Source organism: Liolophura sinensis, chromosome 10, assembly GCF_032854445.1.
Source record: "Liolophura sinensis isolate JHLJ2023 chromosome 10, CUHK_Ljap_v2, whole genome shotgun sequence".
NCBI classification, from domain to species: Eukaryota; Metazoa; Mollusca; class Polyplacophora; order Chitonida; family Chitonidae; genus Liolophura; species Liolophura sinensis.
In genome coordinates this window covers 36,105,718-36,122,912 of record NC_088304.1, presented here as the reverse complement: position 1 = coordinate 36,122,912, position 17,195 = coordinate 36,105,718, and the positions used below count along the sequence as shown (strand labels likewise).

The 17,195-nt window shown below is 40.7% G+C and overlaps 8 non-coding genes across 8 annotated transcripts; all 8 read right to left on the bottom strand.

Moving 5' to 3' along the window:
• Nucleotides 1–1,392: 1,392 nt before the first annotated feature.
• On the bottom strand, nt 1,393–1,464 carry Trnap-ugg (transfer RNA proline (anticodon UGG)). Its single transcript has one exon. It is a non-coding gene; the product is annotated as a tRNA-Pro (tRNA).
• Nucleotides 1,465–2,609: 1,145 nt separating this feature from the next.
• On the bottom strand, nt 2,610–2,681 carry Trnap-ugg (transfer RNA proline (anticodon UGG)). The gene has a single exon. It is a non-coding gene; the product is annotated as a tRNA-Pro (tRNA).
• Nucleotides 2,682–5,018: 2,337 nt separating this feature from the next.
• Trnap-ugg (transfer RNA proline (anticodon UGG)) lies at nt 5,019–5,090 on the bottom strand. Its single transcript has one exon. It is a non-coding gene; the product is annotated as a tRNA-Pro (tRNA).
• Nucleotides 5,091–11,851: 6,761 nt separating this feature from the next.
• Trnap-ugg (transfer RNA proline (anticodon UGG)) lies at nt 11,852–11,923 on the bottom strand. The gene has a single exon. It is a non-coding gene; the product is annotated as a tRNA-Pro (tRNA).
• Nucleotides 11,924–13,070: 1,147 nt separating this feature from the next.
• Trnap-ugg (transfer RNA proline (anticodon UGG)) lies at nt 13,071–13,142 on the bottom strand. The gene has a single exon. It is a non-coding gene; the product is annotated as a tRNA-Pro (tRNA).
• Nucleotides 13,143–14,265: 1,123 nt separating this feature from the next.
• Nucleotides 14,266–14,337, bottom strand: Trnap-ugg (transfer RNA proline (anticodon UGG)). Its single transcript has one exon. It is a non-coding gene; the product is annotated as a tRNA-Pro (tRNA).
• A 1,122-nt stretch (nt 14,338–15,459) lies between these two features.
• Trnap-ugg (transfer RNA proline (anticodon UGG)) lies at nt 15,460–15,531 on the bottom strand. Its single transcript has one exon. It is a non-coding gene; the product is annotated as a tRNA-Pro (tRNA).
• Nucleotides 15,532–16,676: 1,145 nt separating this feature from the next.
• Nucleotides 16,677–16,748, bottom strand: Trnap-ugg (transfer RNA proline (anticodon UGG)). The gene has a single exon. It is a non-coding gene; the product is annotated as a tRNA-Pro (tRNA).
• Between the last annotated feature and the right edge of the window lie 447 nt (nt 16,749–17,195).

The following is a 17,195-nucleotide window of genomic DNA, read 5'->3' as shown; positions in this document are numbered from 1 at the left end:
AACCCTTACTCATCCAAAGTAACATGGATACATCATAGGACTTCACAATCGCGTCAGAGTTGTATATACGAAAATAATCTAACAATCTCCATACAGGCATATCCACATTTTTCCCTTATACTTAAAACACAGGTCTTTCCACAAGAAAACACAATTTTGAAAGCACTGGTAATTACAACCATAGCAAAGCAAAGCTAGACAATTTCCTGCCCCAAGCACTTGTTTGGTTTTGACGTGAAGGAAAATCATACCGCCCTACAAATCAATTCCGCATGGGTCCCAAGGAGCAGCAAAAGAATAAGGGCAAAATCCAATGCGTAGTATATGGCGAATGTCAACAACCAGTACCCCGCCGTGCAAAACCCGCCTATCTACCATAAATGCACATGTATCAATCACCCAGAATGCAGCAATTTTAGACAAATTCTTGTCCAAAACACTTGTCCTCTTTGGACATCAAGCAAATCATGCCGCTAGACAAAGTATTTCATGGTGAGATCCCTAGGTGCAGTAGAAGAATCAGAGCAAAGTCCATCTCGTAATGCATGGCAAAATTTTTGAGAAGATCACAAAGAGGGAAACCCTTACTGATCCAAAGTAACATGGACACATTATAGGATCGCGTCAAAGTTGTATATACGAAAATAATTTAACAGTCTGCATACAGGCATATCCACATTTTCCCCTTATACTTAAGACACTGGTCTTTCCACAAGAAAACACAATTTTGAAAGCACTGGTAATTACAGACATAGTAAAGCAAAGTCAGAAAATTTCCTGCCCCAAGCACTTGCTTGTTTTTCACATCGAGAAAAATCATACCGCTAGACAAATCCAATCCGGATGGGGTCCCAGGGAGCAGCTAAAGAATGAGGGCAAAATCCAATGCGTAGTATATGACGATTTTTTTCACAAAGTCACAAAAGAGGGAACAAGCTAGAGAATTTCGCAAGCTCCTATTCTTCACCAATAAAGACGGTTTATTACAAGTCACATAGACTACCCACAGATCGGCCTAGCTTCTTGACCGAGAATAACTTTGTCTTTACCCTTCATGTCACCTATGACACGGTTGTCCGTAACTTGATAAACTTGACAAGAGACTTGTATTGCATTTGCATGCCGTCAGTACAATCGAATTAAACAGGCGTAATGCGAATTTCTACAAGATGGAAATTTTGGCAAAACAGAAACAACACTTTGAAAGGCGTCACTGGAATAATAGTCGAAAGTGTATAAAGAGGAAATAGGTTTCATGGGCACGAAGGTATGGTTGTCACTTGACACACTCAATATTGAGCAGACGTTCGCAAACGTTGACCAAGGGTGAGTAAGGTAGCAGATTAAGACTTGCTGGAAAGAATGCCCCAAATACAATTTTTGAAAAAATATGGGCTCGTCCGGGAATTGAACCCGGGACCTCTCGCACCCAAAGCGAGAATCATACCTCTAGACCAACGAGCCATTTCTGCCACTCACAGAAAATTTCAATGTAAAATCCATGTGTGTCAGCATGTAAACCGAGAAAAGAGCAACAGCTGGTCAACAACCAGTACCCCGCCGTGCAAAACCCGCTTATCTACCATAAATGCACATGTATCATTCACCCAGAATGCAGCAATTTTAGACAAATACTTGTCCAAAACACTTGTCCTTCTTTGACATCAAGCAAATCATGCCGCTAGACAAAGTATTTCAGGGTGAGATCCCTAGGTGCAGTAGAAGAATCAGAGCAAAATCCATCTCTTAAATGCATGGCGAAATTTTTGAGAGGTTCACAAAGAGGGAAACCCTTACTGATCCAAGGTAACATGGATACTTCACAGGACTCCACAATCGCGTCAAAGTTGTATATACGAAAATAATCCAACAATCTTCATGCAGACATATCCACGTATTTCCCTTATACTTAAGACACTGGTCTTTCCACAAGAAAACACAATTTTGAAAGCACTGGTAATTACAAACATGGTAAAGCAAAGTCAGACAATTTCCTGCCCCAAGCACTTGTTTGGTTTTGACATGAAGGAAAATCATACCGCCCTACAAATAAATTCTGGATGGGGTCCCAAGGAGCAGCAAAAGAATGAGGGCAAAATCCAATGCGTAGTATATGGCGAATGTTTTTACAAAGTCACAAAAGAGGGAACAAGCTAGAGAATTTCGCAAGCTCCTATTATTCACCAATAAAGACGGTTTATTGCAGGTCACCTAGACTACACACAGATCGGCCTAGCTTCTTGACCGAGAATAACTTTGTCTTTACCCTTCATGTAACCTATGACACGGTTGTCTGTAACTTGATAAAACTGACTAGAGACTTGTATTGCATTTGCATGCCGTCAGTACAATCGAAGTAAACAGACGTAATGCGAATTTCTACAAGATGGAGATTTTGGCAAAACAGAAACAGCACTTGGAAAGTCGTCACTGGAATAATAGACGAAAGTGTATAAAGAGGAAATAGGTTTGATGGGCACGAAGGTATGGTTGCCACTTGACGCACGAAGATATGAAGCAGCTGTTCGGAAAGCTGAGCAAGGGTAAGTAAGGAATCAAATTAAGACTCCAAGGAAAGAATGCCCAAAATACAATTTTTGAAAAAATATGGGCTCGTCCGGGAATTGAACCCGGGACCTCTCGCACCCAAAGCGAGAATCATACCTCTAGACCAACGAGCCATTTTTGCCACTCACAGAAAATTTCAATGCAAAATCCATGTGTGTCAGCATGTAAACTGAGAAAAGAGCAACAGCTGGTCAACAACCAGTACCCCGCCGTGCAAAACCCGCCTGTCTACCATAAATGCACATGTATCAATCACCCAGAATGCAGCAATTTTAGACAAATTCTTGTCCAAAACACTTGTCCTTCTTTGACATCAAGCAAATCATGCCGCTAGACAAAGTATTTCAGGGTGAGATCCCTAGGTGCAGGAGAAGAATCAGAGCAAAATCCATCTCTTGAATGCATGGCGAAATTTTTGAGAGGTTCACAAAGAGGGAAACCCTTACTGATCCAAAGTAACATGGAGACTTCACAGGACTCCACAATCGCGTCAAAGTTGTATACACGAAAATAATCCAACAATCTTCATGCAGACATATCCACGTATTTCCCTTATACTTAAGACAGTGGTCTTTCCACAAGAAAACACAATTTTGAAAGCACTGGTAATTGCAAACATAGTAAAGCAAAGTCAGAAAATTTCCTGCCCCAAGCACTTGTTTGGTTTTGACATGAAGGAAAATCATACCGCCCTACAAATCAATTCGGGATGGGGTCCCAAGGAGCAGCAAAAGAATGAGGGCAAAATCCAATGCGTAGTATATGGCGAATGTTTTTACAAAGTCACAAAAGAGGGAACAAGCTAGAGAATTTCGCAAGCTCCTATTATTCACCAATAAAGACGGTTTGTTGCAGGTCACCTAGACTGCACACAGATCGGCCTAGCTTCTTGACCGAGAAAAACTTTGTCTTTACCCTTTATGTAACCTATGACACGGTTGTCTGTAACTTGATAAAACTGACAAGAGACTTGTATTGCATTTCCATGCCGTCAGTACAATCGAAGTAAACAGGCGTAATGCAAATTTTTACAAGATGCAGATTTTGGCAAAACAGAAACAGCACTTGGAAAGGCATCATTGGAATAATAGACGAAAGTGTATAAAGAAGAAATAGGTTTGATGGCCACGAAGATATGGTTGCCACTTGACGCACGAAGATATGAAGCAGATGTTTGGAAAGCTAACTAAGGGTGAGTAAGGAGGCAGATTAAGACTCCATGGAAAGAATGCCACAAATACAATTTTTGAAAAAATATGGGGCTCGTCCGGGAATTGAACCCGGGACCTCTCGCACCCAGAGAATCATACCTCTAGACCAACAAGCCATTTCTGCCTCTCACAGAAAATTTCAATGCAAAATCCATGTGTGTCAGCATGTAAACCGAGAAAAGAGCAACAGCTGGTCAACAACCAGTGCCCCGCCGTGCAAAACCCGCCTATCTACCATAAATGCACATGTATCAATCACCCACAATGAAGCAATTTTAGACAAATTCTTGTCCAAAACAATTGTCCTTCTTTGACATCAAGCAAATCATGCCGCCAAACAAACTATTTTAGGGTGAAATCCCCAGGTGCAGTAGAAGAATCAGAGCATAGTACATCGCGTAATGCATGGCGACATTTTTGAGAAGATCACAAAGTGTAACCTGGATTCATCATTGGACTCCACAATCGCGTCAAAGTTGTATATACGAAAAAAATCCAAGAATCTTCATGAAGGCATATCCACGTATTTCCCTTATACATAAAACACAGGTCTTTCGTTTAGAAAACATAATTTTGAAAGCACTGGTAATTACAAGCATAATAAAGCAATGTTAGATATTTTCCTGCCCAAAGCACTTGTTTGGTTTTGACATGAAGGAAAATCATATCCCTGGAGAAATCAATTCGGGATGGGGTCTCAAGGAGCAGCAAAAGAATGAGGGCAAAATCCAATGCGTAGTATATGGCAAATGTTTTTACAAAGTCACAAAAGAGGGAACAGGCTAGAGAATTTCGCAAGCTCGTATTATTTACCAATAAAGACGGTTTATTGCAGGTCACCTAGACTACTCACAGGTCGGCCGAGCTTCTTGACCGAGAAAAACTTTGTCTTTACCCTTTATGTAACCCTATGACACGGTTGTCCGTAACTTGATAAAACTGACTAGAGACTTGTATTGCATTTGCATGCGGTCAGTACAATCGAAGTAAACAGGCGTAATGCGAATTTCTACAAGATGGAAATTTTGGCGAAACAGAAACAACACTTCGAAAGGCGTCACTGGAGTAATTGACGAAAGTGTATAAAGAGGAAATAGGTTTGATAGGCACGAAGGTATGGTTGTCACTTGACACACTCAATATGGAGCAGACGTTCGCAAACGTTGACCAAGGGTGAGTAAGGTAGCAAATTAAGACTTGCTGGAAAGAATGCCCCAAATACAATTTTAGAAAAAATATGGGCTCGTCCGGGAATTGAACCCGGGACCTCTCGCACCCAAAGCGAGAATCATACCTCTAGACCAACGAGCCATTTATGCCAATTACACAAAATGTAAAAGCAAAATCCATGTGTGTCAACATGTAAACCGAGAAAAGAGCAACAGCTGGTCAACAACCAGTACCCCGCCGTGCAAAACCCGCCTATCTACCATAAATGCACATGTATCAATCACCCAGAATATAGCAATTTTAGACAAATTCTTGTCCAAAACACTTGTCCTTCTTTGACATCAAGCAAATCATGCCGCTAGACAAAGGATTTGATGGTGAGATCCCCAGGTGCAGTAGAAGAATCAGAGCAAAGTCCATCTCGTAATGCATGGCGAAATTTTTGAGAGGTTCACAAAGAGGGAAACCCTTACTGATCCAAAGTAACATGGATACATCATAGGACTTCACAATCGCGTCAAAGTTGTATACACGAAAATAATCCAACAATCCTCATGCATATCAACGTATTTTCCTTATACATAAAACAAACGTCTTTTGATTAGAAAACACAATTTTGAAAGCACTGGTAATTACAAACATAGTAAAGCAAAGCTAGACATTTCCCTGCCCGAAGCACTTGTTTGTTTTTGACATCAAGGAAAATCATACCCCTGGAGAAATCAACTCCGGATGGGGTCCCAAGGAGCAGCAAACGAATGAGGGCAAAATCCATTGCGTGGTATATGTCGATTTTTTCCACAAAGTCACAACGAAAGGAACAGTCTAGAGAATTTCGCAAGCTCCTATTATTCACCAATAAAGACGGTTTATTGCAGGTCACCTAGACTACAAACAGGCCGGCCTAGCATATTGACCCAGAATAACTTTGTCTTTACCCATTATGAAACCTATGACACGGTTGTTAGTAACTTGATAAAACTGACTAGAGACTTGTATTGCATTTGCATGCCGTCAGTAGAGTCGAAGTAAACAGGCGTAATGCGAATTTCTACAAGATGGAAATTTTGGCAAAAGAGAAACAACACTTCAAAAGGCGTCACTGGATTAATAGACGAAAGTGTATAAAGAGGAAATAGGTTTTATGACCACGAAGATATGGTTGCCATTTGACGTACTCAATATGGAGCAGACGTTCGCAAAAGTTGACCAAGAGTGAGTAAGGTAGCAGTTTAAGTTTTTTTTTTTTTTTGAAAGATTGAATTTATTCCCAATAAACGTTTACGAAAACATACATACACAGAGACATATCAGTAACGGAATAATATTGAGATTCACAGCGCAGCCCACTTAAAAACAAAACAGATCACAGACAAGTTGGGACTGCTGTGTGACTCTTGTAATCATCAAATCACTTTGTTAGCGGAGTAGATAAACTATCTTGTCATGGTCTACCCTACAGAAGATTTTGTTGTGACACCAATACTTTTTAAACAGTGACCGATTTAACCGATAGAAATCAACATGAACTCTTGTCCTTATCATACCTTTAGCCACGGCAACGATCGTACTTGCATCTCTTTGCTCATTTTGAAACACCACTTGGTTTCTTGCACACCAAGTGCAAAATTGTAACACTGTAATTATATATAACACAACAGCCCTCACTTCCGTAACACTGTAATTATATATAACACAACAGCCCTCACTTCCGGAAAATTAAGTGATTTGTAAATTAGTGTGTCCTTGTCAAGATTCGGCAAAACGCGACCATAAAGAACAAACACCCGGCTGAATTCCAGGAACACCTGAGAGACAATATGACATTGAACAAACAAATGGTCCTGTGTTTCCGAACCAGAACAAAATACACAGGAGTCGTCAGTGGCGATATTACGCCTCAGTAGTCTTTCTTTGACGGGCAAAATATCATGAACAAGCTTAAAACAGAAATTGATCAAGTTATGATCTAAAAACTTGTGGAACACCGTTTTCCAAACAACATCTCATCTCAACTGCGGAAATGTTAACATCACCCGTGGTGTCTGTAAGGCTTTCGTGACAAGCTGATCATAAATAACTTTACTAGGGTACATCACAGAAGGTAACGTTTGACCACTATAGAATTCCTTAAAAGCATTTATCGCAAACTGATAGAAGGGTGTGTTACGTTCTGAGTGTGGGACACTGTGCCTGGCAAATTCAGGACAAACACTCCTCAAAGATAAACCTAACCAGTAAATCGCAAAATATTTCCAGTCGGCCTCAGTACCATAAACCAATTTTAATACATACGGCTAAAGCTTTCGCTTTGCACTCAACATTATGAACATTTAAACCTCCACTCTTAAATTTATTGTGTACAACAACCCGCTTTAAACTCTCAGGCTTATTATTCCACAAAAATTTAAATACTATCTGCGTACATTGAGTGACACATTTAGCAGGTAACAAAGTACATTGTGCTGTGAACCATAAAACCGCTAGGGCGACAGAGTTAATTAGTACAGCCCTCCCCCTAAGAGTTAAATATCTTCCACACCCAGAAGTTATATTTTTCTTAACTTTATTTAAGACACGAGTACAGTTGAGTTCCGCCTGGTCTTTTCCAAAAAAAAAATTCTACAAATTTTGGAATTCTGAACAGTATTCAACCCTAATTCAGGCACTAACGAACTATCCCAATTTCCAATAGGTAGGACAGTGGTCTTGGACAGATTCAGTTTTGCCCCAGATGCCCTGCCATAATTTTCTGTCAAAGTAACCACTTCTTGCACGGAACTTTCATCTGAGAGAATTGCCGTAGTGTCATCCGCAAAGGCAGAAACCTTAGCCTGCTTAGTTGTTCCCGGCATGGCAACACCATTAATCACACTGGACTTCCTAAGCGCCGATATAAACGGCTCTAACGATAAAACGTACAACAGTGGTGATAGGGAACACCCCTGGCGGACTCCTCTATTTAAACTAAATTGTTCACTTATGTGTCCATTTACAATCACACTGCTGGAGATATTTGTGTACAGTAATTTAACCCATGCACAAAATTCGGGCCCAAAATTAAACATCTCTAAACATTTGAACAAAAAGGACCAATCAACCCTGTCAAAAGCCTTCTCCTGATCTAAATTTAAAAAGCATGCCTTCAAATCTTTCCGTTCCACGTAATCGTAGACATTACGTAAAAGATGTAAATTGTCGAATATACTACGACCTGGTATTCCACAAGTTTGGTTCTGATTAACCACCTTGTCAATAACAGATTTTAAACGATTACATAAAGCTTTTGACAAAATTTTGTAATCTACGTTCAGTGAACTAATAGGCCTCCAATTCCTTATGTCCGTTGCATTATTGGGGTCCTTACATAGCAATGTGATAAGACCACTCCGCTGGGACGGACTAAAACTGCCGGAGCGAAAACAACAATTGACAACTTCAGTAAATACATTGCCAATCAGAGGCCAGAACGTTACATAAAACTCGGCCGGTAAGCCATCACAACCAGGCGAACGGTATTTACACATATTATTTACACATATTATTTACAGCAAACAAGAGTTCTTGTTCCGTCAATGCGCCCTCACAAAGAGCTTTACAATTATCATTTAACTTCGGTAATTCTGATAGAAACGCGTCTTGACACACAAAATCAGTATACTGCTTACTGTATAATTGTTTGTAATATAACCTGATACATTTAGCAATTTCATGCTGGGATTTATGGGACCGAGACTCATTCCCATGACACCTAATTTCCTTTATCATTTTCTTTTTTCCCCTCCCCACTTCCCTCCTAATAAAATACTTCGTAGGCTTTTCCCCCTTATGAAAGTGAACAGCCTTAGCCCTAATAACCGATCCCGCATGTCTGTCTCTATTTAAACAATTAATGGCCTTCTTTACATTATCAATCTTATCACTATTTACAACAGGGTTTGTCTTTAATACATTCAATTCATCTTGTAGATCCAACAACTGGCTGTTTTTCCTTAATGAAACTTGGGAACAATAATTACGTATTACATCTTTACAATCCTTTTTGAAAGCCTCCCACCTGTCCACTAAGGTATCATCACAAATGTCACCATCAGAAAAAATACTTACAAAGACATCATTTATTTGTACAGCAAGTTCATCGTCATTCAAAACAGAAGTGTTACATTTCCAATAAAACGGACCCCAAGTAATTACATCCGTAAAATTTACACCAACAATAGGACAAGAATGATCAGAAAAGGAGACATGTTTAACATCACAAAAGGTTACATAACTCTGAACAGCATTAGGAAGGTAGAATCTATCAAACCGACTAGCGCACTGGCCTCTTGACCAGGTGTAGCACCGTTTGTCCGGATGAAACTTCCTAAAAATATCACACACGTCAAAATCATATTTAATACTATTAATTTCATCAATACCAACATTTCTCACATTATTTGCAGACCCATTTCTATCCAATATAATATTTTCAACGCAGTTAAAATCCCCACCAAGAATGACTAATTCACTCCCACGCATTACACTGTCTAGGTTAGAAATGAATTCTTTCCTATCCTGTGGATTATTAGGAGCATATATACATATCAGATTAAGAGCCGTGTCATTAATTGTCACTTTAACACTTATGTAACGCCCGTTAGGACATCTAACGACATTACGTATTACACAGTCAACGGTGTATTTAATCACAATCCCTACCCCACAACTTTTACTTGACCCGTAGGCCCACCTAGCATCCCCTGGAATTTTAAAATTCCTAGCGTCCTTATAATATTGAAAATGTGTTTCTTGTAAGAACAAAATATCAATATTGTTATCAAAAACAAATTGTTGTACCTGCTCCTGCTTTGTAACAGCGCGCAGGCCATTAACATTTAAAGTGCCAAAACGTATGTTAGATACGAGAGACATTAAACAGATAAGAAAAATATGAAGGTACATACCCATTGTTCATGTGAGAGCATATCCATGAACAAATCCTAGTAAAATCTATTCATTGTCTTTACGCGCTCTCGGACGAGAGGCGAAAGATTTCCTGCGCCGATACTCTAATAACATTTTATCAGTACCTTGAGAGAGGGTGGGTGTCATGATTTCAGATATGTCCGAGTCCCCCTGCATTACGCAATCCGACGGTAGAGTGCTCTATAATGTCGATGACGTCCCCTCCGGTTCATTGTCCAGTTTTGCTCTCTTTTGTTCAACGGGCTCTGGAGATTGCACGCAGTGGACTTCCGCCTCGACTTCTATCGCACCAGACAAATCTCTGGTCACACCATCACCGTCTTTGGTGACATTTGGTACAACGCGCGTACCTCTGTCACACTCAATGTCACCTACTGGATCATCCTCCGCTCTGGTAGCGTCAATCTCAGTTTCGTCATCTGCGCCCATTTCTTTGTTATCATCATCATCACCATCAAGACTATCACCATCACCATCACTATCTACGTCAACATCATCACCATCTACTCCTTCGTTGTCAGTTATGTTGTTGTCCTTGTCCAGTTTAACAATTTCCATGGCAGGAGGTGGAAACTCTAAGTCATCGTCGCTATCGCCCCCAACAACGTCAACGTCAATTATGACGTCCTCATCGGGGCCCTGCACGCTCGCCGTATTCAGCACAGAATTCTTCACTTTGGACGCATACGTTAAAGCCCGAGCACAGCAATTACCACTTGCATGTTCTATCGAGCCACACATACGACACGCTCGTGTGCAATCCTTCACAGTGTGGGGATCATCATGAGGGGAGAACCCTGAACAGTTATCGCACCATAAGGCACAGCATTCCATGGCTTTATGCCCATTTTGTCCACACTTCCTACATTCGTAGATTTGCCCAGTGTATGTAAACATTACTACCTCACCCCCAGGTTAATAAAGTTTGGCACATACCGCGTTTTGTGACACCTGAACCGATATACTCGAATACCAGTTCGCACGCCCGCAAATTCCTTGTCAGAAAACCGTGGTTTCGTAACACTAAGGCACTCTCCGTATGGTTTCAAAGCGGACGCTATCAAATCATCCGACATTTCATCAGGGGCCCAGTGGGCAGTAAGGTTCATAAACACAGAACTGGCCGGGGTAATATTCCATACGGTGTCACCAAGAACAAAGTTTTCCTGCTTCAACAGAGCACTATGTGCAGCCTGTGTGGCAACACGAACATAGAAAATCTTCTTCAGGTAATTCTTTTGAAAACACACTAAGTCAGATTTAATGTTAATCACACTTGACAAAGCCCCAATAAAGTCTCTTTGGACAGCAGATAAAAGGCTTACAATGCTACGTGTAGACATAGCTACTGACAATGGTCTATCCGGCTTGTTCAGAACAGGGAAATAAACAGGCTTCGACATTTTCATCAATTTTGACTGGCCCACGGCCCAAATCCCACAAATAAAGACACCCTCGAACTCAGCTAAGTCTTGTCAACAATATGGCACAAAAATATTGTACAACAACAGTCACTATACCTAAGGATGCCCCCGATTTGTTGCGCTGGAAAAAAGCATGTGTTCACTCCACGCCCCGAATGAAACTTTTTCCATTATGAAACCTATGACACGGTTGTCCGTAACTTGATAAAACTGACTAGAGACTTGTATTGCATTTGCATGCCGTCAGTACAATCGAAGTAAACAGGTGTAATGCGAATTTCTACAAGATGGAAATTTTGGCAAAAGAGAAACAACACTTCAAAAGGCGTCACTGGATTAATAGACGAAAGTGTATAAAGAGGAAATAGGTTTGATGGCCACGAATATATGGTTGCCATTTGACGCACTCAATATGGAGCAGACGTTCGCAAAAGTTGACCAAGAGTGAGTAAGGTAGCAGATTAAGACTTTATGGAAAGAATGCATCAAATACAATTTTTGAAAAAATATGGGCTCGTCCGGGAATTGAACCCGGGACCTCTCGCACCCAAAGCGAGAATCATACCTCTAGACCAACGAGCCATTTCTGCCACTCACAGAAAATTTCAATGCAAAATCCATGTGTATCAGCATGTAAACTGAGAAAAGAGCAACAGCTGGTCAACAACCAGTACCCCGCCGTGCAAAACCCGCCTATCTACCATAAATGCACATGTATCAATCACCCAGAATATAGCAATTTTAGACAAATTCTTGTCCAAAACACTTGTCCTTCTTTGACATCAAGCAAATCATGCCGCTAGACAAAGTATTTCAGGGTGAGATAATCAGGTGCAGTAGAAGAATCAGAGCAAAATCCATCTCTTGAATGCATGGCGAAATTTTTGAGAGGTTCACAAAGAGGGAAACCCTTACTGATCCAAAGTAACATGGATACATCATAGGACTTCACAATCGCGTCAAAGTTGTATATACGAAAATAATCCAACAATCTGCATACAGGCATATCAACGTATTTCCCTTATAAATAAAACACTGGTCTTTCCACAAGAAAACACAATTTTGAAAGCACTGGTAATTACAAACATAGTAAAGCAAAGTCAGACAATTTCCTCCCCCAAAGCAGTTGTTTGGTTTTGACATGAAGGAAAATCATACCGCCCTACAAATCAATTCGGGATGGGGTCCCAAGGAGCAGCAAAAGAATGAGGGCAAAATCCAATGCGTAGTATATGGCGAATGTTTTTACAAAGTCACAAAAGAGGGAACAAGCTAGAGAATTTCGCAAGCTCCTATTATTCACCAATAAAGACGGTTTATTGCAGGCCACCTAGACTGCAGACAGATCGGCCTAGCTTCTTGACCGATAATAACTTTGTCTTTACCCTTCATGAAACCTATGACACGGTTGTCTGTAACTTGATAAAACTGACAAGAGACTTGTACTGCATTTGCATGCCGTCAGTACAATCGAAGTAAACAGGCGTAATGCGAATTTCTACAAGATGGAGATTTTGGCAAAACAGAAACAGCACTTGGAAAGTCGTCACTGGAATAATAGACGAAAGTGTATAAAGAGGAAATAGGTTTGATGGGCACGAAGATATGGTTGCCATTTGACGCACGAAGATATGAAGCAGATGTTTGGAAAGCTAACTAAGGGTGAGTAAGGATTCAGATTAAGACTCCATGGAAAGAATGCCCAAAATACAATTTTTGAAAAAATATGGGGCTCGTCCGGGAATTGAACCCGGGACCTCTCGCACCCAAAGCGAGAATCATACCTCTAGACCAACGAGCCATTTCTGCCACTCACAGAAAATTTCAATGCAAAATCCATGTGTGTCAGCATGTAAACTGAGAAAAGAGCAACAGCTGGTCAACAACCAGTACCCCGCCGTGCAAAACCCGCCTATCTACCACAAATGCACATGTATCAATCACCCAGAATATAGCAATTTTAGACAAATTCTTGTCCAAAACACTTGTCCTTCTTTGACATCAAGCAAATCATCCCGCCAAACAAACTATTTTAGGGTGAGATCCCCAGGTGCAGTAGAAGAATCAGAGCAATGTCCATCTCGTAATGCATGGCGAAATTTTTGAGAAGATCACAAAGTGAAACCTGGTTTCATCATTGGACTCCACAATCGCGTCAAAGTTGTATATACGAAAATAATCCAACAATCTTCATGCAGACATATCCACCTATTTCCCTTATACATAAAACACAGGTCTTTCGTTTCTAAAACACAATTTTGAAAGCACTGGTAATTACAAACATAGTAAAGCAATGTTTGACATTTTCCTGCCCAAAGCACTTGCTTGTTTTTGACACGAAGGAAAATCATATCCCTGGAGAAATCAATTCGGGATGGGGTCTCAAGGAGCAGCAAAAGAATGAGGGCAAAATCCAATGCGTAGTATATGGCGAATGTTTTTACAAAGTCACAAAAGAGGGAACAGGCTAGAGAATTTCGCAAGCTCCTATTATTCACCAAAAAAGACGTTTTATTGCAGGTCACCTAGACTACTCACAGGTCGGCCGAGCTTCTTGACCGAGAAAAACTTTGTCTTTACCCTTCATGTAACCTATGACACGGTTGTCTGTAACTTGATAAAACTGACTAGAGACTTGTATTGCATTTGCATGCCGTCAGTACAATCGAAGTAAACAGGCGTAATGCGAATTTCTACAAGATGGAGATTTTGGCGAAACAGAAACAGCACTTGGAAAGGCGTCACTGGAATAATAGACGAAAGTGTATAAAGAGGAAATAGGTTTGATGGGCACGAAGATATGGTTGCCACTTGACGCACGAAGATATGAAGCAGATGTTTGGAAAGCTAACTAAGGGTGAGTAAGGATTCAGATTAAGACTCCATGGAAAGAATGCCCAAAATACAATTTTTGAAAAAATATGGGGCTCGTCCGGGAATTGAACCCGGGAACTCTCGCACCCAAAGCGAGAATCATACCTCTAGACCAACGAGCCATTTCTGCCACTCACAGAAAATTTCAATGCAAAATCCATGTGTGTCAGCATGTAAACTGAGAAAAGAGCAACAGCTGGTCAACAACCAGTACCCCGCCGTGCAAAACCCGCCTATCTACCACAAATGCACATGTATCAATCACCCAGAATATAGCAATTTTAGACAAATTCTTGTCCAAAACACTTGTCCTTCTTTGACATCAAGCAAATCATCCCGCCAAACAAACTATTTTAGGGTGAGATCCCCAGGTGCAGTAGAAGAATCAGAGCAATGTCCATCTCGTAATGCATGGCGAAATTTTTGAGAAGATCACAAAGTGAAACCTGGTTTCATCATTGGACTCCACAATCGCGTCAAAGTTGTATATACGAAAATAGTCCAACAATCTTCATGCAGGCATATCCACCTATTTCCCTTATACATAAAACACAGGTCTTTCGTTTCTAAAACACAATTTTGAAAGCACTGGTAATTACAAACATAGTAAAGCAATGTTTGACATTTTCCTGCCCAAAGCACTTGCTTGTTTTTGACACGAAGGAAAATCATATCCCTGGAGAAATCAATTCGGGATGGGGTCTCAAGGAGCAGCAAAAGAATGAGGGCAAAATCCAATGCGTAGTATATGGCGAATGTTTTTACAAAGTCACAAAAGAGGGAACAGGCTAGAGAATTTCGCAAGCTCCTATTATTCACCAAAAAAGACGTTTTATTGCAGGTCACCTAGACTACTCACAGGTCGGCCTAGCTTCTTGACCGAGAATAACTTTGTCTTTACCCTTCATGAAACCTATGACACGGTTGTTAGTAACTTGATAAAACTGACTAGAGACTTGTATTGCGTTTGCATGCCGTCAGTAGAGTCGAAGTAAACAGGCGTAATGCGAATTTCTACAAGATGGAAATTTTGGCAAAAGAGAAACAACACTTCAAAAGGCGTCACTGGATTAATAGACGAAAGTGTATAAAGAGGAAATAGGTTTGATGGCCACGGAGGTATGGTTGCCATTTGACGCACTCAATATGGAGCAGACGTGCGCAAAAGTTGACCAAGAGTGAGTAAGGTAGCAGATTAAGACTTTATGGAAAGAATGCATTAAATACAATTTTTGAAAAAATATGGGCTCGTCCGGGAATTGAACCCGGGACCTCTCGCACCCAAAGCGAGAATCATACCTCTAGACCAACGAGCCATTTCCGCCACTCACAGAAAATTTCAATGCAAAATCCATGTGTGTCAGCATGTAAACCGAGAAAAGAGCAACAGCTGGTCAACAACCAGTACCCCGCCGTGCAAAACCCGCCTATCTACCATAAATGCACATGTATCAATCACCCAGAATATAACAATTTTAGACAAATTCTTGTCCAAAACACTTGTCCTTCTTTGACATCAAGCAAATCATGCCGCTAGACAAAGTATTTCAGGGTGAGATCCCCAGGTGCAGTAGAAGAATCAGAGCAAAATCCATCTCTTCAATGCATGGCGAAATTTTTGAGAGGTTCACAAAGAGGGAAACCCTTACTGATCCAAAGTAACATGGATACATCATAGGACTCCACAATCGCGTCAAAGTTGTATATACGAAAATAATCCAACAGTCTGCATACAGGCATATCCACCTATTTCCCTTATACATAAAACACTGGTCTTTCCACAAGAAAACACAATTTTGAAAGCACTGGTAATTACAAACATAGTAAAGCAAAGTCAGACAATTTCCTCCCCCAAAGCACTTGTTTGGTTTTGACATGAAGGAAAATCATACCACCTACAAATCAATTCGGGATGGGGTCCCAAGGAGCAGCAAAAGAATGAGGGCAAAATCCAATGCGTAGTATATGGCGAATGTTTTTACAAAGTCACAAAAGAGGGAACAGGCTAGAGAATTTCGCAAGCTCCTATTATTCACCAAAAAAGACGTTTTATTGCAGGTCACCTAGACTACTCACAGGTCGGCCTAGCTTCTTGACCGAGAATAACTTTGTCTTTACCCTTCATGAAACCTATGACACGGTTGTTAGTATCTTGATAAAACTGACTAGAGACTTGTATTGCGTTTGCATGCCGTCAGTAGAGTCGAAGTAAACAGGCGTAATGCGAATTTCTACAAGATGGAAATTTTGGCAAAAGAGAAACAACACTTCAAAAGGCGTCACTGGATTAATAGACGAAAGTGTATAAAGAGGAAATAGGTTTGATGGCCACGGAGGTATGGTTGCCATTTGACGCACTCAATATGGAGCAGACGTGCGCAAGAGTTGACCAAGAGTGAGTAAGGTAGCAGATTAAGACTTTATGGAAAGAATGCATTAAATACAATTTTTGAAAAAATATGGGCTCGTCCGGGAATTGAACCCGGGACCTCTCGCACCCAAAGCGAGAATCATACCTCTAGACCAACGAGCCATTTCCGCCACTCACAGAAAATTTCAATGCAAAATCCATGTGTGTCAGCATGTAAACCGAGAAAAGAGCAACAGCTGGTCAACAACCAGTACCCCGCCGTGCAAAACCCGCCTATCTACCATAAATGCACATGTATCAATCACCCAGAATATAGCAATTTTAGACAAATTCTTGTCCAAAACACTTGTCCTTCTTTGACATCAAGCAAATCATGCCGCTAGACAAAGTATTTCAGGGTGAGATCCCCAGGTGCAGTAGAAGAATCAGAGCAAAATCCATCTCTTGAATGCATGGCGAAATTTTTGAGAGGTTCACAAAGAGGGAAACCCTTACTCATCCAAAGTAACATGGATACATCATAGGACTCCACAATCGCGTCAAAGTTGTATATACGAAAATAATCCAACAGTCTGCATACAGGCATATCCACGTATTTCCCTTATAAAT